The following is a 17015-nucleotide window of genomic DNA, read 5'->3' on the forward strand; positions in this document are numbered from 1 at the left end:
ACCTGCCAGCTGCAGCAGCTCCTCCCGGCGCCGAGCTCCGGCCGCCGGAAGTCATCCCCCGCCCCTGGCCGGATCGCCACATTCCGCGCCAGCCGCGGGGGGAGAGGGGCCTCTCCCGGCTGCGGGCACCGGCTCCTGGAAACTGCGCTCAACGATCGCTACCCTTCCCGGTTGTAGGGTTATTTTCTAGGAATGCTTTTACAGAAGAAGCGTTGCCGGCTGGTGTTTTTAGGTAGCCTCTCTGCTAATGGGTGGGGTTGTGTTCCTGCCTTGCTAGTTGCTTGGCATAGGGTGACCAGCACTGTAGTTTGCTGGTCGTTGACTGAAGCTGGGTGCTGGTGTTGAGATGGAGATCTCTGGGAGATTTTCGCCGCTTGATATTATGTGGAGCTGGGAGGTCTCTTGTGGACCCGTGTCCTGAAGTTGGCTCTCCCACTTCAGAGGCACAGCACTGACTCCTGGCTGCAGCACCAAGAGCCTTTCATCTACCCGGCTCAGAATAAAAGGGAGAAAAAGTAGAAAGAAAGAATTAGTAGAAGAAAGAAAGAGAGAGAGAAAGAAAGGAAGAAGGAAAGAAAGGAAGGAAGGAAGGAAGGAAGGAAGAAAGGAGGGAGGGAGGGAGGAAGGATGGAAGAAAGAAAGGAGGGTGAGAAGGAGGAATGAAAGAAAAAGAAAGAGTGAATGGAAGAAGGGAGGGAGGAAGGAAAGAAAGAAAGAAAGACAGGAGGGAGGGAGGGAGGAAGGAAAGAAAAAGTGAAAGGAAGAGGGGTGGGAGGGAGGGAGGAAGGAAAGAAAGACAGGAGGGAGGGAGGGAGGGAGGAAGGAAAGAAAAAGAAAGTGAAAGGAAGAGGGGTGGGAGGGAGGGAGGAAGTAAAGAAAGACAGGAGTGAGGGAGGGAGGGAGGAAGGAAAGAAAGAGAGAAAGAAGGAAAGGAGGGGCGCAGGGAGGGAGGGAGGAAGGGAAGGTAGAAAAAAAGAAAGAGCAGGTAAAGTAAAATAGAATAAAGTATGAAATATAGTAGCGTTATTAAAATTTAAAAGTAATTATTGAAAAAAAAACAGACCGATAGAACCCTGGGACATATGGTGGAAGCAAAGCTATACAGAGAGAATCTTACACAGAATCTTACACAGAAGAATACACATACACATTCACAAAAAGAGAGCAGGGGGAAAAATCAAAAATCTTGCTCTCCAAGTCCACCTCCTCAATTTGGGTTACTTCGTTGTAAAAAGAGGAAAAGGGCGAGAAGTCTGAAATCTTGCTAAGTCCACCTCCTTAATTTGGGATAATTCGTTGTAAAAAGAGGAAAAGGGGGGAAAGTCTTAAATCTTGTCCTCAAAGTCCACTTCCTCAATTTGGGATGATTCGCTGTCTATTCATGCACTCCACAGACGCAGGGCACATCAAGTGGACCGTGGAGCTTTAATCCGCTGCCTCCGAGGCTGCACAGAGAGATTTCCCTGTCTCTTCTCTGCTCTCACAGCTCCCGGGTCTCAGCCTTGGACCGGCCCTGCCTCTGCGCGTAGGTCGCCGGAGGGCATCCGTTCTTCGCTCAGACAGGACGGGTTTAAAGGAACCGCTGATGTGGAGGCTCTGGCTCACTCAGGCAGAGGGGAGGGAGGGGCGCGCAGAGTGGGGCGGGCCTGCGGCGGCAGAGGCCGGCGTGACGTTGCACCAGACCGAGGCGCTCCGTGCGCTTTCCCGGGAAAGCCGTCCCCGGGTTCCGGGACCCCGGCAGTGGCGGGGTGCACGGGCCCCCCCCCGGAAGGCGGGGCGGACAGTGACCCGCGCTCGCACACAGGCCCCGCGGCGGCGGCGGCAGCAGCAGCAGCCCCAGCGTCCCACGCCCGTCTCCGGGGTCCGCGCCTTTAGCCGCGGCTCGCGCCCGTCTCCGGCGCTTCCCAAAGCATCCCTCTTAATGCCCTCTCCTCGCGCACCAGGAAACAAAAGGGAAGAAAAAGCCTCTTGCCTCTTCGGCAGCTCCAGACCCTTTCTCCGGACTCCCTCCGGGCTAGCCGTGTTGCACTAACCCCCTCAGGGTCTCTTCCTGCCGCCAGCCCCAGTCCTCTCCCTGCGCTCCGACTGAAAGCCGATACCCGAGCCTCAGCTCCCAGCCCCGCCCCCCCCCGGCGGCCGAGCAGACAAGCCTCTCGGGCTGGTGTGTGCCTGAGGGCACCGATCCTCTGTGCCGGAATCTCTCCGCTTTGCCCTCCACACCCCTGTTGCTGTGCTCTCCGAAGCTTTCCCCCTCCGCCACCTGCAGTCTCCGCCTGCGAAGGGGCTTGTAGTGTGTGGAAACCTTTCCTCCTTCACGGCTCCCTCCCACTGGTGCAGGTCCCGTCCCTATCATTTTGTCTCTGTTTATTCTTTTTTCTTTTGCCCTATCCAGGTATGTGGGGAGTTTCTTGCCTTTTGGGGGGTCTGAGGTCTTCTGTCAGCGTTCAGTAGGTGTTCTGTAGGAGTTGTTCCACGTGTAGATGAATTTCTGATGTATCTGTGGGGAGGAAGGTGATCTCCGCGTCTTACTCTTCCGCCATCTTCCCAGGGTCCCCCCCTTTTCTTCTTTTCGGGAATTTTAAATTAGAACAATAATGAGATACCACTACACACCTATTCAAATGGCTAAAATCCAAATACTGAAATACGAAAGTTGTTGACAATGCAGAACAACTGAAATTCTCATTTGCTGCTAGCAGGATACTTGGCAGTTTCTTACAAAACTAAACATACTTTTACCATACAGTGATCTAGTAATCATGCTCTTTGGTATTTACCCATAGGAACTGAAAAGTTATGTCCGCATAAAACCTGCACATGGATATTTATAACAGTTTCTTCCATAATTGCCAAAACTTGAAATCAACCAAATGTTTTTCAATAGGGGAATGGATAAACGAACTATGGTATATCGGTACAAAGGAATAGCATTGAGCAATAAAGAGAAAAGGCTATGAAGCCATGAAAAGACATGGAAGAAGCTTAAATGCATATTGCTAACTGAAAAAATGCCAATCTGCAAAGGCTACATGCATATTATATGATTGCAGCTATATGAACTTTAGGAAAAGGCCAAAGTGTGGAGACAGTCAAAAGATTAGTGGTTGCCAGAGGTTGTGGGGAGGGAGAAAAGGATGGGTGAAGCCCGGAATTTTAAAGGCAAAGAAACTCCTGTGTATGGTTCTGTAATGGTGGATACAGGTTATTGCACATTTGTCAAAAAATCATATAATGTACAAAACAAAGAATGAAGTTTAAAGTAAACCATGGACATTAGTTAGTAATAATGTATCAATATGGGTTCATTAACTATAACAAATGTATTACGCTAATGTAAGATGTTAATAATAGGGGAAACTGGGTAGAGAGGTAAGGAGGTATGAGAACTCTGTCCTTTCTGCTTAATTTTTCTGTAAACCAGAAACTTCTCCGAAATAGTCTGTTAATTGAAAAAACAAATCTAGACCTGCATACAAAACTTGCACGTAAATCCAACCACAGCAGCATTATTCATAAGAGCCCCAAAGTGGAAATAACCCAAATGGCCATTTACTGTGAATGGATAAATGAAACATAGTAATATCCACACCATGGAATATTATTCAGCCATAAAAAGACATCAAGTACTGATGCATGCTACAACATGGATGAACCTTGAAAACATGCTAAGTAATTGTATGATTCCATTTGTATGCAATGTCCAGTCTAGACAAATCTGTAGAGACAAAGTATATTAGTGGCTGCCTAGGGTTTGGAGAAATGGGGGAGTGAGTGACCTATAATAGATTCTTTTTCTTTTGGGGGGTGGATGAAAGTTCTAAAATTGATTGTGGTGGTAGATGCATAACGCATTAAATTGTACACTTTAAATAATATGGAAAGTAAATTATATCTCAATGAAACTATTATTTAAAATTATGATTTATGTATTAAGAAAAGGACAACATGTACAATTTAAGCAAAAATTATCTGTGAAATGCAACTAAAAGAAACTTCTAGGGCCTCCCTGGTGGCGCAGTGGTTGAGAGTCCGCCTGCCGATGCAGGGGATACGGGTTCGTGCCCCGGTCTGGGAGGATCCCATATGCCGTGGAGCGGCTGGGCCCGTGAGCCATGGCTGCTGAGCCTGTGCATCCGGAGCCTGTGCTCCGCAACGGGAGAGGCCACAACAGTGAGAGGCCCACGTACCGCAAAAAAAAAAAAAAAAAAAAAAAAAAAAAGAAACTTCTAGAATTAAAAAAGCTGAAATTAAGCACTCAGAAGATCGGTTGAACAGTACCTTAGTCAAACAAAAGAAAGGAATACAAATGTCAATTAAAAAATAACTACACAAAAATTTGGAGGGAAAATGATGGAAAACAGAGAAGTAAGTACTTAAGACATATAGAGTATATGTAAAACACTGTGTCTAGCCAGCCCCAAGTCACACAGCCTAGGGAGGAGACACACAGCCTTACCTGAATCACAAGGACTTCTCCAAAGTAAAAATGAGGTTCTGATGCCAGAAGTGGAAGGAATGAATTACAAAGAAATATAACAATGGTAAACTATAATGTAGATATACATCGGTAAATACATAGGTTCCCTGGGGTTGTGATCTGGTACAACAATAAAAAAAAAAGATAAGACTCATAGTAGAGGCTGCTAGATTCTGCTGAGGAAAATGTCTAGGGAGGGAAGAGTTGATTTATTTCATTATTTTTTTAGAGTCCACATATAAGTGACATCATGCACTATTTGTCTTTGTCTTATTTCACTTAGCATAGTGTCCTCCAGTTTTATCCATGTTGACTTAAATGATAGGATTTTCTTCTTTTTTAAGGCTGAATAATATTCTATTGTATATCTATACCATATTTCCTTTATCCATTAATCTACTATGGACACTTAGGTTGTTTCCATACCTTGGCTCTTGTGCATAATGCTACAATGAACATGGGAGTACAGATATCTCTTCAAATCATGATGATGTTTCCTTTGGATATATACTCAGAAGTGGGAGTGAGGAGGAACTTATGACGCAAATCGACCATGTGTAAAAGATGTTGTAGGAATGAAAAAGTCTGAACACCTAGGAAGAGTGTGGAGTATTTGGAAAGGTCATTGTTCCAGGTCATACATAGTTTAAAATTATGACATTTCAGTGAGCCTGTGTGCATGAAGGCTTGCTTATATTTTGGGATTTGAATACAGTGCAAAGAAGTGTTGCTAAATTTTCGATCAACATCAAAAAAAGGGTGGAAATGTTTTTTCTTTGATTATGAAACTACAGGAGAGGCAAGCCTAGAATTCTAGGCCCACTAGAATTTTCCCTGATGATAGTGCTAATTTAGGAGAAGAAGAAGGATCCAAGGCTATAGAACAATTTTGAAAGCAAAATAAGACTGCTGAGTCTTCACCCAGTGTATGAGATTAAGTTTTAATGGCATATGATGAAGTGGCCTTGACACAGCCGGCAGAACTCGTTGAGTTGTTGAAAATGGCTCTTGAAGCTACAGGAAATGGACAGTAGACATAGAAAAAGAACAAGGTAAATCCCAAAGAGTGGAAGGACAAAATTAATCAAGAGGAAAGTCAAAAATAGAGAAGAAAAGCAGTAAACTTGACAAATCAAACCAAAAGCTTGTTCTTTAGAAAGACCAATAAAATAAGCAATATTTGGCAAATATGATAGAGATGGGACTAGCTATAAAACAGAGTGAATTTTTTTTTAATTACAAAAGAATACTATGGTAGCTTTATACCAACACATTTGAAAATCTGGACAAAATGGCTGATTATTGATTAGTTACATGCAGCCATTATTTACAACTGTTTTGAGTAGAGAATACAAGAAGCTTTATGAAAATAGAAAATATAATCAAAGATATACACCTTAGAAAGACATGAGTTATTTTCCAATGTATATAAAAAATTAGAAGAGTCCTAATACAAAAATCAGATATGGGGCTTCCCTGGTGGTGCAGTGGTTGAGAGGCCGCCTTCCGATGTAGGGGACACGGGTTTGTGCCCCGGTCCGGGAAGATCCCACATGCCGTGGAGTGGCTAGGCCCGTGAGCCATGGCCACTGAGCCTGCGTGTCCGGAGCCTGTGATCCACAACGGGAGAGGCCACAACAGTGAGAGGCCCGCGTACCGCAAAAAAAGAAAACAAAACTGAGTGACAACTTAAATGATGTATGGAATATGTTGCTGACTTACAAGAACATGCAGAATTAACTATGACCCAGTTGAAATGTTAATTTTATTTTAATGTGTGTGTTGGGGTGGAGTCTTCAAGGTGCCAGAAGACAAGCATTCACCCATCCTGTTTGGAACTGCAGCACACAGGCACCTTCAGTTACCAGTTCTGTTCATTCCACAGAATCATCTTGAGAAAACATACTGTTTTTTATGGACCTGGTATATATCTTAATTAGTTTGAAGAATTTCCCAAATACCTGTTAATATGTGGTTCTCCAATTCCAATCTTGCCACATCCTGTACCAGTGACACAGCACATATGAGTTTTATTTCTCTTTCTTTCTCTGGGTTGTTTAGAACCCAACGAAAGAACAATGGAATGGCATCAAAGAGATCAGGGTTCTTGACTCAGATTTACCATAAAATAATAGTGTCCTCTTGGGAAAATTATAGTTATTCTAGGCCCTTTTCCTTTTCTTTCCTTTGACAGAGCTGCACTAGATGACCCCAAGTAACATTGCACTCTTTGCAGTAGTAGCTTAGATGTTATTGGTTTTCTGAAACAAATGAGGACAATGACACATGAAACTGTGCAACATCTGTGTAACTATGTTTTCTTAGAGTTGCCTCCATTTTACAGATGATAAGATGGCTGAGCACAGAAGTAAATGTTTTGACCAGAGGTTCCAGAGTAGATGGAACTGAACCACAAGTTTCCTTCTTTCCTGAAGCTCACTTAGCCAAAACATAGACTTCTGAATATTAAGCTGTAAAGCATATTATCAGTATGCTTTAAAAGAAGTGGTTCTTCTAGGATTTCCAATTAATAGCAGGAGGTTTTGAAATTCTTCAAAGATCATCTAATTTTGTGAGATTTACAGCTCTATTTTCCTGTCAAGCAAGTTGTATTAGTGCCAATCATCTGAGCTTCTGGATGCTTCTCTGAACTTCTTGAAGTTTTCTTCTTGCTATCTGAAATTCATGCCAGATAAGCCTTTTTCTAGAGCGTATATACAGACTTGTGTATTTTTATACAGAAAAGCGATGCAGTGAGTCAGGACGGGGGTTAAGCCCTCATTCTCAGAGTGGTATTGAGCTCCTGGTGAAATATAATCATCATCTCCTCAGAATCGAAAAGCAGTTATCTCTAGTTTTCAATCCCATTAACTATTTATACATTTATGTATGATACATGTATTTATTGTACCTACTAGGTGTGTTCTCTTTGGGAAGTACAAAGCTCTTTGAGACATAGGTTGTTCATTTTTTTATTTTCCCACAAATACTGCGACCTTTTGAGCAGGAAGGTCTATATTTTACTAACATCTAGAACCAGCAGTTAACAAGGTGTCTAAGATGTAGTCAATAAATATGAAATACATAAATGAACACATTTTTAAGGAAGGGCCAGGACATGAACCAATAGAAAATTTTCATTTTCAGTCACAAAGCAACCAGAGACATAAAAATGATACAGACAACAAGTGCTACGGTCATTCAAAGAAGGCATAGAATAGATACAACAAGGATCTGCTCTATGGCACAGGGAACTCTACTCAATATTTTGTAATAACTTATAAGGGAAAAGAATGTGAAAAAGGAATCACTGTGCTGTACACCTGAAAGTAACACAACATTGTAAATCAACTATACTTAAATTAAAAAACAAACAAACAGACAACAACAACAAAAAAAAACCAAAGAGGTCTTAGAAGTTTTTATGAGATTCCATAAGAGAAGCCATATGAGGATGGGAGAGACGGCTTTTGAATCGATTCAGAGGAGAAGTCACAGAGAAACTTGTCTTTGACCTGAACTTGAGTTTCCATTAAGATTGCAACGCAGGGATATTACAGATGAAGGTAATCACATAAACTTACTATACTGAAACTTGCAGAGGTTATGAGCATTGTTCAAGATCCCAAAGCAAGTGCATTGTGGAATCAGAATTTTAAGTGAGGCCTAATGAACTAAAAACAAACAAACAAAAGAACAAGCCCTTTCTGTGATACCATGTTGCCTTTGAAGTCGTTCTATTGGTGGGTTGGTAGAAACTGGTTCCAGTGTTTCTTGCAGGAATGACTAGCTCTGTCCCCCCACTGTCCCCCGCCCCCGAGTTGATCCTCAAAGTTTCCTTTAGAATGGACTTGCTAAAATGCAGACCTGCAAGTATTCATGACGCCTGTGTCCAATCATTTCTCCTGCCATTGCCTACTTCACTTCTGGATTATATGAACAATTCACTGTCTTCTTTTATGCTTTTCCCTCCTCCAAGAATTCCTTTCTCCCTATGGGGCACCTGGGAAACCCACTTCAGTTTTCAAACCTCAGTTTACATATTATGTCTTTTGTGCAGTCTTCTTTTTAGTGTTGTGATCACACGCTCCTTTTTGCTACCCTTGCACTTCTGCATGCCTGATTGCTGCACTCGCTACACTGTATTATAATTGTATTTTTTACATATCTCTGTCTTCTCCTGGGCAACATTCCTTGGGGCCAGGGACTACCTTTTTTCATCTATTGATGTTGCCTTAGCGTGTTACTTGTTGTGAAGTAGTTAGTTATAAAAATGAGATTTGATTAAATTGAAAATTGTTATGTACATATTAGTTATTATCATTTACAGATATAACAGGAAAAAATATTAATGTTGGTGCTGAAAGTTCACTGCTAGTAAATGGTGGTGGTACTTGACTTCACATATTATTTTCCCCACTATTTTATATCTTTCTACCTGATATGTCTTCTTTATTTCCATCTATGTTTCTTTATTACTACACCAAGAAAAACAAGGATAAGGGTAGGGCTAGGCCATACTTGGCTGGAATAGTAAAGAAATTGTGTGGGGTTTTGGTGAGAAAATCCTGAAGCATACAGGTCTGCATCTTCCCTTTGCTGCATGTGGAGGGTTCTGCTTCTAAAGACTTTTATTAGCAACTAATCAAGATGGGTTTTTGTTTTTTTTTGTTTGTTTGTTTTGTTTTTTGTGGTACGTGGGCCTCTCACTGTTGTGGCCTCTCCCATTGCGGAGCACAGGCTCCGGACGTGCAGGCTTAGCAACCATGGCTCACGGGCCCAGCCGCTCCGAGGCATGTGGGATTTTCCCGGACCACTGCGCCACCAGAGAAGCCCAATCAAGATGCTTTTGCACAAGGCTCCTGATAAGCTTTTGGTAAACTAAGAGTAAATCAGAGTTAACGTAGCTTCTGATTTCTTTTACATTGTCAATGTGGATGATCATTTTTTACTGCTGGGGGTGGTGGTGGTGGGGAGTGAGGGAATGTTCCTTTCCTGCTCGTGATGTTTTAGTCCTGTCAAGAGAGCTCGTAGGGTCCTATTAGCGCTGCTTCTTTACTGACTCTGCCCCAGGGTGATCAAGTGACTTATATTGAAAGCTTGAAAAGAATTAAGCGTGCATGCTTGCCTTGACTAATTCTGTTCTCTCCCTTGAGAGTGTGAGTGAGTGTCTTCTGTTTCTCTCATTCTGTGTATTACTAGTTAGTAAATCTGCCCCATTCTGGGGTTCAGTTATGTGATCATTTCATTCAAACTGGATTCTCAAGCCAGGGTTATCAACAGTAACAGGAATATTCGGCCCTCCATCTTTTCTCTTATTTTCTAATTTATGCCAAACCAAATGGAATTAAGGCATTGTAGCTGCTGAAAGGTAATTAAAAGACCCTAACATTTGGTGCATTACCTGGGAACACTGAGAAATAAAAAGAAAGGAGCAGACATTTTGGAGAGGAAAATGCCCACGTGGAAAATATTTTGGTACTGCCAAGGAAGGTATTCCAGTGCCTTGGTCTTTAATGTATGGTGGGATGTTGGGACCTTTGACTGTTTGAAAATATTTAAGTTTGTGCAGTAAACTGCTGAAGCCTAGAAAAGGTTTAAGACATCCTGTATTATTCTCCCGTGCTTATTGTAACATACTACCACAAACTTGGACGCTTAACACAATAGAAATTTACTATCTCACAGTTGTAGAGGCCAGAAGTCTGATATCAAGGTGTCAGCAAGGCTGCTCTCCCTACAGATGCTTTAGGGGAGATTCTATCCCTTGCCTCTTTCAGCTTCTGGTGGTTGCCAGCTTCCTTGGCTTGAGGCCACATCACTCAGTTTTTGTCTCTGTCTTCACATCACCCCCTTTCTGTGTCTGTATCTTCTCTTTTGTCTGTCTCACATGTCCCTCTGCCCCTCTTGTATAATAAGGACAATTGTCATCCTATTTAGGACCCATCCAGATAATATAGGATGGAAATCCCATGTCAAGATCCTTAATGACATTTGCAAAAACATTTTTTTTCAAATGAAGTAACCGTCAAGGATGAGGACATGGATATATCCTTTTGGGGGCCACCATCCAACCCACTATACCAGCCGTAAGATACTTTGATTTTGGCTGATGGCTGCAGCTTATGGTGTGGGAAAGTGGCTGTTTCTTTCGAGCCACTTAAGTAAAGGTCTGACATAAAGAAAAGGGGCATTAGGGAGTTGCGGGTGACTGAGCAGTACCTGGAGTGGAATGAATAAGGCACCTGGAGGGTCTTTAGTATACCTGGCACTTGACTTGAGAGTGTGCAGGAGTTTACAGGGCAGAAAAGTCTCAGGCAGCTGTCCATCAGCCAGCTGCTGCAATAGCAGCCACAGCCAACTGTACCCTTCAGGTACAGTTTTTCCCAAGCAGGCTTGACTGAGACAAAGACTCAATTGTAAGGAAAACATGTTTTATAGAACTTGTCGGCATTGACACATATGGTCTACCGTAGGCTCAAGTGACTCCCCTTACATGTGGACCCAAGCTGACACTGGATTTGTCAATTATGTTGGAGAAAGAAATGTTCTCTTAAAGGCAGCTGCCTTTGGTCTAGGCAGTTCCATAGCAGAAGGCAGTGAAAATGGCCATGGCGGCATAGGACTGTCTAATCTACGCCTCAGAACTGGAGGTGTAATGTCACTAGACAGAACCCATAATTAGTTCAGTACTGCAGTATGAACCACAAGGTCATCAAACAGGAAGGATAGCTCAAGAGTCCACGTGTGATAGATGCTCAGGGCTGTGCACTGCACATGGCAAATTCATAGTGACAAATCAACGTCAGGCTAAAAGATTCCTCCTGGTTCGAAGTTCGCAGGTCAGAAATTTCAAAGAAATGGCATAGACTAATGGACATCCTAGTGAGGCTAAAACCAAAGAGACTTTCTCTTTCTCTCAAATGCTATTGGGTTTCTGCTATGTTCTTTGGTCAAATTCTGTACTGGATTCTGGGAACAAAAATGTGCCTAGTTTCACTCTTCTAGGAGTGGGGGATTGGCTTGCTTTTGAGATTGTTTTTAAATTTTGGGGATAGTGCTGTAAAATCAAATTGTATCGTAGTAACTCTTCAGACTCAGCATGGTTCATGAGAGGCTTGATAAACTGATAAAACAGCCAAGGCCCTGAGAGACCCAAACCCGTATCAGTCTGTTCTCTGTGTCTGTGAGTCTGTTTTTGTTTCGTAGACAAGTTCATTTGTGCCGTATTTTAGATTTCACATATAAGTGAGATCATATATTTGTCTTTCTCTTCTGACTTACTTCACTTAGTATGATAATCTCTAGTCCATCCACGACGTTGCTGCAAATAGCGTTATTTCATTCTTTTTATGGCTGAATAATATTCCATGGTATATATGTACCACATCTTCTTTATCCATTCATCCATCAGTGGACATTTAGGTAGTTTCCATGTCTTGGCTATTGTAAATAGTGCTGCAGTGAACATTGGGGTGCATGTATCTTTTCTTTCTTTCTTTCTTTCTTTTTCTTTCTTTCTCTCTTTCTTTCTTTCTTGTCACAAGGCATGTGGGATATTAGTTCCCTGGCCAGAGGTGGAACCCATGCTCCCTGCTCTGGAAGCACGGAGTCTTAACCACTGGACCACTAGGGAAATACCAGGGTTGTATGTATATTTTTGAATTAGAGTTTTCTCCGGGTCTATGCCCAGGAGTGGAATTGTGGGACCCTATGGCAGCTGTATCTGTTCTCTGCACGTCTCATATCAACCACCTGCACTCCAATCCTTTCTCTCAGTGTCATCTTCGGGGAACCCAACCTGTGACAGGGACCTTGACAAGAAGAAATGGCTCAGGGAAAAGCTACCTGCACAGGGAGGAGATAGAGGCCATCGACCCTGGGGTGTGGCGGGGAGAGTGGGCACAGAGATTTGTCATTTCACCCCCGATACTCAGCCCTCCTGGCTGCCCCACTCTAGGTCACCTCGGGATACAGAGGTGACCCGGTTAGAGTCCCTGCCTGTGCAGGAATCTAGGGGCACCAGCGGGTCTGAATAATATTAGTGCAGGGTCTCCCCCATGGCACTGGGGTTATTTGGGGCGGGTCATCCTCTGCTGGGGGCCCCTCCTGGGCACTGTGTGGGGTTCAGCAGCATCCCTGGCCCCACCCATTTGATTCCAGGGGCCTCTCCACCCCAGCAGTGACCACCACAGATTTTCCCAGGCATCACCAAAAAATGTCTGGGGGGGAGGCGGGGGCAGGATGGCCCTGGGTGAGGACAGCTGTGTTGAAGCAACCAGCCTGGCCCAGAGCAAGGTCTGCCCCAATCCCGTCAGAGCCTGCATTTAGAACTGCCCCTTCCCTCTCCCAGCTCCCCTGCCCTGCAGTGGTCTCCGAGACATCATCCCCATGTAATCCATCACACCTTCTCAGTTTACTGTCCCCAGCACCTAGAGGAGTGTCTGATGTGTAGTAGATGCTTCATAAATACTTGCTGAATAAAGGAGTTGAATAAAGGGATGAGTGGATGAATGAATGAAGGTTACCATGGAAGGAGGGGGGAGATTCCCTTTCTGGCTCTCGGGGGTTGGGAGATCAAGTGAGAGATCCGTGCTAAACAGGCTGACCAGCCTTCTGGGGTTCCCCGGGAACAAGGGTTTCCCCACAGTTCCAGCGCTCAAACCTGAGCAGTCCTGGGCAAACTGGGGGCGGGTGTTGGTCACCCTATGTAAACAGTAACAATTCCAACTGCAATAGCAATGACCAAGGACCTCTAGGGTCTTACTGACCAGGCAGAGTTCTTTACCTGGCGGGGAAAGTGACACAGGAGGGAGGGAGGAGTCTAAGGAAGAACATCCCACACGACAATGTGTGCCAATGGCCCTGGGCCCAAGGTCACACCTGACCAGGGCTTGCTTTTTTTTTTTTCTAACTTACTTTTTCCCACATGGGTATGCAATTGTCCGAATGCCATTTATTGAAAACTCCTTAATTTCCCCACTTTCTGTCATATCAAGTTCTCATATATCTCTTTCTGGACCTTTATTCTATACCATAGAGCTTTACGTCCCATCCTTGCACCACTAGGGCTGTTTCATCACTCTAACTTTATTTTTTATTCATTTATTTTTTTGGCCGTGCCATGCGGCATGTGGGATTTTATTTCCCTGACCAGGGATCGAACCCGTGCCCCCTGCAGTGGAAACTCGGAGTCTTAATCGCTGGACCTCCAGGGAAGTCCCCAGGGCTTGCTTTGACATCCATCGAATGGTGGCGGGTGGACACGGGGAGCAGCTGTCTGTGAGCCATCCTGTGTAGAAATGCAGGGTGGAGGGCAGGACAGCTGGAGCGGGAGGGGAAGAGGCGGAGGAGGGAGGGAGGGAGGGACGGAGGGCGGGCGAGAGACAGAGAGTTACCGGAGACAATAGCTCTGGCCATGTCCTAGGGCATGAAAGCTGAAAATAGCTCCTAGTGCCCGGAGCCCTGGAGCCGCAGCCTGTGAGCCAGGGTGACTGGCTCTCCTCCCTGGTGTGTGTGTGTGTGTGTGTGTAGCTCTGGGCTTCTCAGGCTGGGAATGGGGTGCACGGAGCAGGGACGGAGTAGGGACCCTTCTCTCTGGGACCTTGCGGGCCATCCTTAGCTCACAAAGCTGGGCCACTCCTGGCCCTACGAGTGGGGGGCTTATCCTCCCTATCCACTGCATCACACCCCCTCACACACAACTTCCCCGTGTGTGCTCCCAGCAGCCAAGAGAATCTGTTTTTAAAAGATTTGGGGGTGGGGGGTAAACATACAAACAAGAGCAGAATGCATACTTTTTCAGAATGGGAATGGCTCTGTGTAACCCCACCCCCAGGGAAACCACAGTCCTGACCTCTAACACCCTTGACGAGTCAGCCTTGGTCTGGGCTTGCGGACCCATGGAAGCTTCCTCATCCCCTCTTTCAGACCCTGTCTCTCCCTCGGCATCTTTGTGAGAAGCACCTGGGGAAGTGGCACTGCTAGGCTGTACTGCTGCTAGAACTCCACCTGGGCTCCACCAGGCTCCAGCCCCCCGCCCTGTGCACCTCTCTGACCCTGAGGCACCTCAACTGGTAGGAGCGGCATCACCTTCCCTCCCGGGACTTGTGACACTTAAGGGAGACACCGAAAAGACAAGCGTTTGGCTCCCTGGCTGGCAAAGAGCAGGTGCTCAATTGTCATAAGTGTCCGTATCAGTGAGGCTTCTCCAGACAAACAGAATCCATAGGGTGTGTGTGTGTATATACACACACACACATACATATGTACACGCATACAAAATATACAGCTGTGTATATATGCAGTATGCATACAGACATATACACATATAGTATATGCAATACACACATACATATATACACACATATATAAAATGCATCATTTGTATATATACAGTATGTATACACACATACAATACACATATACATATACACTATACATACACACATATAAAATGCATAGTTTGTATATATACAGTATGTACACATACATATAACATATGCAATAGACACACCTAGGTACATATATATCATACATATATACACACATACAAAGATATTTAGATGTGTATATATACAGTATACATACATATATAATATATGCAATACACGTACATACATATAGACACATATATACACCTACATATAAAAGCATGTAGCATAAAAATATATATGTACTGTACATATAAATTCATCGTATATATACATATATATCATATATATAAGATATATACACATACATATACACAATGTATACACACACATACACATCTATATGTAAATATGCACATGTACATACACATAAATACATATGCAAGTGTGTCTATATATAGTATATACATATATACATATAATACCTATGCAACATATACACATACAGGTATACAACATATATACACACCTATATATAAATATACACTGTATACATACATATGTACAGCGTACATATACTGTATATATACACACACCCATATATCAATATATGGTGTGTGTATATATACAGCATGTTCACATTTATAATATGTATACTATATATATACACATACATACATGTATACAATATATACGCACAAATATATAGGCTTGTATGTATACTGTATATAGTACTTACACATATAATACAAACGCACGCACATATAAACATGTGTATACATATATATAATATGTATACACACATATACAAATTAATAGGCTTGTATATATTCAGTATTTTTACATATATAGTTTTGTTTTAAGGAGTTGACTCATGTGACTGTGAGGCAGGCAAGTCCGGGCAGGACTCTGGGCTGGAGACACAGGGAAGAGCTGATGTCCCAAGGCCATTGGAGGAACAGGTCCCTCTTTCTAGGGAACCTCATTTTTCTCTCCAGTCCTTCAACTGATGGACGAGGCCCACCCACGCCGCGGCATTGACAGTCTCCTTTACGCAAAGTGGACCAATTTCAGTGTTAATCTCTTCTGAAAAATACCTTCCTGGCCACATCTGGAATAATGTTTGTGGTTGCCGGGGCCCCACGCAGTGCGCACATGAGATTAACCATCCCCGTGGCGATGATGACACTTTATTTTCTCCCTTGAACATTGTCCCTACTATTCCAATTAAAATGGCAGTGCCATGAGGGCAGGGCATTTCCTTTTTTGCCAGTACTGAGCGTCCGCGGTCTGGTGCCTAGCATAGGCTAAATACACGGCATTTTTGTGAACAGAAGCCGGGATTCCGGCTGTCATATTTCATGAGGAATTATAGTCTTCTTATTGGGGGGGAGGGGTGTGTGTGTGTGTGTGTGTCACGGTACGTCAAGGGCGGGAGTCGAACCCGCCACCCCAGGCCCCGAGGGGTCTCCTCGGGTCCCCACTTCGGGCCGGTGGGTGTGGCTGGGGGCAGCCGAAGACGTGCGTGCGTGCGTGCGTGAGAGCGGGCGTGTCCACAGGGTGGGCCGCGCGCGCCGCGAGTGGTTCGGCCCAGTCCCCGGCTCATTGTGCTCGCCTCACGCAGGCCTGAGTTCGCAGCAGCGCTGGAGGCCCGGGGCCTGTGACCACAAAGAGAGAGCCGGGGGCCGGACGGGAGCGCGGCGGCGGCGGCTGAGGCCCAGGCCAGGCCCCCTCCCCTCACTGCCCGCCTGCCTGTTTGCCCCGCCCCCGCCGGCGGCGCCGCGCCCCTCCCCCAACCGCCAGACTAGCACGGTGCGGGGGCGGCGCGCGAAGACATGGGGGAGAAGCTGGAGCTGAGGCTGGAATCGCTCGTGGGGGCCTAGCCCGCCGTCTGCCCGTGGCCGCTGCCGGTCTACGTAAGTGCCACCCGTCCCCTCCTCCCGGACCCCCGCCCCTCTTCCCCCACGGCGCGCGCTGAGCCCACCGAGAAACGGAGCGACTCGAGTCGCCAGACCTTCTTTGGAGCCCCCCTTCCCGCCCCGCCGTGGTTCTCCGCGGCCATTTCCAGCCCCCGCGCGCAGGGTGGGCAGAGGGGAGCCGGCGCCGGCCGGGGGCGCAGACTCGGCCGCGGGGACCCCGCGCTTCTGAGGGGCGCCCGAGCCGGT

At 45.2% G+C, this 17015-nt stretch overlaps 1 long non-coding RNA gene across 1 annotated transcript in view; it reads left to right on the forward strand.

Annotated features, from left to right (window-relative positions):
* The first annotated feature begins 16426 nt into the window (after nucleotides 1–16426).
* LOC307056535 overlaps nucleotides 16427–17015 on the forward strand; it is a 110001-nt gene continuing 109412 nt past the window's right edge. The window contains exon 1 of the long non-coding RNA XR_013811018.1: nucleotides 16427–16766. This is a non-coding gene — a long non-coding RNA (uncharacterized lncRNA). The remainder of the gene's footprint in view (nucleotides 16767–17015) is intronic.

The sequence above is a fragment of the Hyperoodon ampullatus genome (assembly GCF_949752795.1).
Source record: "Hyperoodon ampullatus genome assembly, chromosome: 7".
In the NCBI taxonomy this organism is placed as follows: Eukaryota; Metazoa; Chordata; class Mammalia; order Artiodactyla; family Ziphiidae; genus Hyperoodon; species Hyperoodon ampullatus.